The 5,999-nt window shown below is 48.9% G+C and overlaps 1 pseudogene; it reads left to right on the top strand.

Moving 5' to 3' along the window:
• Positions 1–5,584: 5,584 nt before the first annotated feature.
• On the top strand, positions 5,585–5,702 carry LOC126109087 (5S ribosomal RNA; annotated as a pseudogene).
• The last annotated feature ends 297 nt before the right edge of the window (positions 5,703–5,999 follow it).

Below are 5,999 nucleotides of genomic sequence, written 5' to 3'. Positions count from 1 at the left end.
GGACAGCCCTGGAGGATTCACAGTGTCAGTTCCCTCCAGCACTACTTCAGAGATTAGTCGAGTCCACGCCACGTCGTGTTGCGGCACTTCTGCGTGGTCCCGGGGGTCCCTATACGATATTTGGCTCTCCACTCGAGTGTGTGGAACCTATCCCAAGCAGGACTGACCGAGGTTGTGTAACGTGTACAATGGAGAGCAGCATGAATGCTCAAAGGTTTCTCAGATCCAAGGAAGAGCATCACGGAAATGCTGAAAAACCACAAATTTCAGTTATTTCAACGTGGACACTGTTTCGGGAAATGCTGCTTACGAATTTTCAACAACCAGTATCATTGAGGATCCTTGGTATATACTACCTAGGCATAGTCTCCAGAGTAATGGAAAGAAGGCAGTTGATAGGTTTTCCAGCCACAGCTAAAGGCCTGATAATTGCGTAAACAACCATTAGAACACTCGTGACCTATCTCTCGTTCACGGTCGTTCGGTGTTTTCCTCCCTATACTATGTCAATCGTAACAATAAATCTGATGTTAACGTTAAACTTTGTGTTATTCCACGTTTGCTAGAATCTATTTGGATTTCGTCCGACGTGCAGCAGGACACAAGTACAATCAAGTACGATAATAGGGATACGTTTTGCGCTGTGCATTACGCGCACTTCGACTTAGCCGTAATACGGGACAACAGCTTTACCGGCGCATTTAACTTGCACAGCACTGGCTAGCCAGTTGGTCTGACCTACCTGTAGCGACTTGAGCAATTTCAGACTTATATAGGGACGAGCAGAGAAGCAATATAGTTTAAAATGTCATTTAATTTTTAAACGGAGCCGGCCGGAGTGGCCTAGCGGTTCTAGGCACTACAGTCTGGAACCGCGCGACCGCTACGGTCGCAGGTTCGAATCCTGCCTCGGGCATGGATGTGTGTGATGTCCTTAGGTTAGTCAGGTTTAAGTAGTTCTAAGTTCTAGGGGACTGATGACCTCAGAAGGTATTCAAAATATCCACGGGTGTGCTGCCGGTCTAGAGTGTCCAACGGGCACAATATTTCGGCAATCATACATGTCGCCATCATCAGGTGAACTGACGGACTGAGCTCCAGTGAACGTGCCGGCACGGAGATCCGTACGCTATGGCTGCTCAGAGGGAACTAGGTTTGGTCGCGGCGGCATCCGATTTAAATACCCTCCGCCCGCGGCGCGCTCCCTCCGCCGTCCGCGCCCCGCGCCACGGTCGCGCGGTGGAACAGACTGCGACGGCGTCTGAGATGACGTCGGTGTGATGGCTCTGTCCGCCGTGGTCGTCACAACTATACGTTTGCTCGAATTACTCTCGATTAACCCAATCGCTGGTTCCCAAGCCTTGCTAAGATTATAACCACAGTCACGGTTTATGAGGTCGTCATTGGTGCGAATTTCGATGGCCTCTCTAACAACGCTGTCCCAGTATCTCGATGTCTGTACCAGAATCCTCGTGCGGTCATACTCCATGGCGTGATTTTCCGACAAACAATGTTCAGCGACCGCCGACTTGCTCGGATACATCAGTCGAGTGTGCCTCTGGTGTTCACGGCATCGATCCTCGACGGTACGCGTCGTCTGACCAATGTACGACTTGCCACATTGACACGGAATCTGGTACACGTCGGCCTTCCTCAAACCGAGGTCATCTTTGGCGCTCCCCACCAGTGCACGAGTTTTATTTGGAGGACAAAACACAGTTCCGACCCGGTGTTTCTTCAGAATGCGGGCGATTTTCCCCGAGAGTGCGCCTGTGTATGGAATAAATGCAGTGCCCACCTCCTCCCTCGTGACTTCATCCATCTCAACAGGTTGTGCTGCAGTGGTTGGGCGGAGAGCACGTTGAATCTGCCACTCTGAGTACCCATTTTTTCGAAATACAGTTCTCAGTTGTTTGTCGGAAAATCACGCCATGGAGTATGACCGCACGAGGATTCTGGTACAGACGTCGAGATACTGGGGCAGCGTTGTTAGAGAGGCCATCGAAATTCGCACCAATGACGACCTCATAAACCGTGACTGTGGCTATAATCTTAGCAAGGCTTGGGAACCAGCGATTGGGTTAATCAAGAGTAAATCTAGCAAACGTATAGTTGTGACGACCACGGCGGACAGAGCCATCACACCGACGTCATCCCAGACGCCGTCGCAATCTGTTCCACCGCGCGACCGCGGCGCGGGGCGCGGACGGCGGAGGGAGCGCGCCGCGGGCGGAGGGTATTTAAATCGGCCGCCGCCGCGACCGAACCCAGTTCCCCCTGAGCAGCCATAGCGTACGGATCTCCGTGCAGGCACGTTCACAGGAGCTCAGTCCGTCAGTTCACCTAATGATGGCGACATGTATGATCGCTGAAATATTGTGCCCGTTGGACACTATAGACCGGCAGCACACCCGTGGATATTTTGATTATCAAATACGCCGGGAGAAACTCAAGAATCTCAGAAGGTATGTTCCTTAGCGCTCAGAGCCATTTGAACCATTTTTAAACGGAAATCGACAAAACAGCAGCATTACCGTTCGCTGTCTCAGGGGACCAGACAGAAAGTAATAGCATGATCTTGTTCTTCGGCCGGTATTACGCTATCATATTTCTTTGACAAATTACATCAGGTATGTAAAGTGTAGTATGTGTTTCACTACCCCAGTGTCGTACGCTAATTACCTCCCAAACTTCCCCTCTTTCTTACACTTATAATAATAATTATTATTATTATTTACAACAAGAACAACAAGCTTCCAAAAACATATATTCCCTTAGGTATTGAATAAGGAAACATTATAAATTTGCCCGCATCTGGTGGTCTGGCGGTAGCGTTCTCACTTCCCGCGCACGGGGACCCGGGTTCGATTTCCGGCGGGGTCAGGGATGTTTCCTGCCTCGTGATGACTGGGTGTTGTCGTGTCGTCATTATCATCATCATCATCATCATTCATCCCCATTACGGTCGGAGGAAGGCAATGGCAAACCACCTCCGCTAAGACCTTCCCTAGTACAGCGGTGCGGGTCTCCCGCATCGTCCCCTACACTCCTCGGACTATGGGATCACATCATCATCATCATTATAAATTTCTGAAAAATTATACAGGAGCTACTTTTATTTTCAACCACCGATCGGTCGTGAAATTAAATCCGGTGAAGCTTTGCGCAAGTGGTATGCCCAGCAATCGCGCCATGTCGCATTTTTGAGTTCTGAGCGCACAGAAAACACGCAAAGCTGACTACCGCCAACTGTGGGCAGTATTGGTCGCTCAATAAAAAAACACTCTGTGGGGATCGTGTGCTTCAATGTATGAACAAATACCTCTCACAGCTTCTCGCCAAAGTGAAACAGTGATTCCTGCAATGGCAGTCGACTGAATATGTCTAAGTCAAAATTGGAAGGAATGTTTGATGCTGGACGTCGTAAGTTCTTGAGTCGACGAACAAGGTCTTCTGAATTGCGGATGTGGTGCTCACATTTTCCTACCAAAGTGTCCAATTGTGCTGCCCGATTTTATGTTGGCGTCCCAACATTACTAACAGTTGATCGCAGTGGCACACTATCCTTATGAATCTTAGGCGACTGGGTTATGGCTCTGAGTACTATGGGACTCAACATCATAGGTCATAAGTCCCCTAGAACTTAGAACTACTTAAACCTAACTAACCTAAAGACATCACACACACCCATGCCCGAGGCAGGATTCGAACCTGCGACCGCAGCAGTCCCACGGTTCCGGACTGCAGCGCTAGACCACCGCGGCCGGCGCGACTGGGTTAATAAAGTTAATAAATGCAACCTGCTTGACACACAAAAACGCCAAGAACTTGGGCACCTGATTTCATGCAGTCCACATGTGTTTCCTTCTTCATGACAATTCCCGGGAAATTGAAGACACTCTTGCAACGTTTTCGAGGAGTAGTGTTTCACGAGGGTCACTCCAAAAGAAATGCACACTATTTTTTTTAAACCCATCTTTCATTCTACATGTTTGAAAGTTTTACAGTGTGTAGATACATTCTTTAGGAGCAATATTTTCATTTCTCCACATAAATTCCATCCCTCTCAACTGCCTTGCGCCATCTTGGAACCAGCGCCTGTATACCTGCACGGTAAAATTCTCGACCGACCTGTTGCAGCCATTGTTTGGCAGCGTGCGGAAGGGAGTTATCATGTTCAAACCTTGTTCCACGAAGAGAGTCTTTCAGTTTCCCAAAGTGATGATACTCATATGGAGCCAGGTCAGGACTGTAAGGCGGGTGTTTCAGTATTGCCCATCCGAGTTTTGTGATCGCATCCACGGTTTTTTGACTGACATGTGGCCGTGCAGTGTCGTGCAACAGCAAAACATCCTGCTTTTACCGATGTGGTCGAACACGACTCAGTCGAGCTTGAAGTTCCTTCAGTGTCATCACACACGCATCAGAATTTATGGTGGTTCCACTTGGCATGATGTCCACAAGCAAGAGTCCTTTGGGATCGAAAAACACATTAGCCATAACTTTTCCAGCAGAAAGTGTTGTTTTGAATTTTGTTTTCTTGGGTGAATTAGCATGAGGCCTCTCCTTTGATTGCCTCTTCCTCTCTGGTGATGGAGCTATGGTTCATCACCCGTCACAATTCTTCCAAGAAATTCATCTCCACTATTCTCGTTCTGTTCCAAAAGTTCGCTGCATACCGTTTATCCTGTTTCTTTGTGAGCCACTGTCAACATCCTGGGACCCCACCTGGCACAAACCTTTTTTAACGCCAACACTTTCAGCATTCTGCAAACACTTCCTTCCCCTATCCCAATGTAGCGTGACATTCCGTTCACTGTGATACGTCTGTCAGCAGTCACCAATTCGTTACCTCTCTGCACATTGTCTGGAGTGTGTGCAGTACGAGGCCTGCCGCTGCGAGAACAATCCTCAATATTTCCGTGCCCGCTTTCGTCACGTAACCTGCTTGCCCACCGACTAACTGTAATGCGATCGACAGCAGCATCTCCGTACACCTTTTTCAACCTCTTGCGGATATTTCCCACTGTCTCGTTTTCACAGCACAGGAATTTTGTGACAGCACGTTGCTTCTGACGAACGTCATCTTGAAGACATGCTGTGACGGCGCCACTCACGGGAACAGGTTGAACTAAGTTTGAAAACAAGTGGGAAGGATGTATCTACACACTGTAAAACATTCACACATGCAGAATGAAAACTGTATTTTTACAAAAATAGTGTGCATTTCTTTTGGAGTGTCCCGCGTATCACCTACTATACAGTTCATACTTGGTTCCCTCTGATTTTTATCCCTTCGTTCACATGAACCTCTGCCTATGGGGACAGAATTCTGGCACAGACAGCGGGCAGCAGAGGGTACTGGAAAGTTGGTTTCCAGGGTGCGACAAAGAGAAGCAACATCCCCACATCCAGCCCCGACGGAACGTGTGGTACCAGCTTGGATGTCAGCTCCATCAAGAGACAGAATCCAGGTTTTCTAGGACAAGTTGCAACAGTCATGGGCTAGCTTACCCCAGAAGACGATACATCACCTTAATTACACCCTCCCAAAGGGAGTTACTGCGTGCATCCAAGTCAGGGAGCCAACGGCCTTGCCGCAGTGGTAACACCGGTTCTCGTCAGATCACCGAAGTTAAGCGCTGTCGGACTGGGCTAGCAATTTGTTGGGTGACCATCTGGTTTGCTGAGCGGTGTTGGCAAGAGGGGTGCACTCAGCGCTTGTGAGGCAAACAGAGGAGCTACTTGATTGTCAAGTAGCGACTCCGGTCTCGTAAACTGACATACGGCTGGAAGAGCGGTGTGCTAACCATGTGCCCGTCCATGTCCACATCCAGTGACCCCTGTAGGCTGAGGATGACATGGCGGCCGGTCGGTAACGTTGGGCCTTCATGGCCTGTTCGGGCAGATTTTAGTCTTACTTTTTTTTATCAAAGTCAGAGGGTGTGCAGTGATGAGCTGGCTTATACTGCCAAGTTCTTTCACTCGATTTTGGATTC

Source organism: Schistocerca cancellata, chromosome 11, assembly GCF_023864275.1.
Source record: "Schistocerca cancellata isolate TAMUIC-IGC-003103 chromosome 11, iqSchCanc2.1, whole genome shotgun sequence".
Classification (NCBI taxonomy): Eukaryota; Metazoa; Arthropoda; class Insecta; order Orthoptera; family Acrididae; genus Schistocerca; species Schistocerca cancellata.
This window is presented reverse-complemented; position numbering and strand designations above follow the sequence as displayed.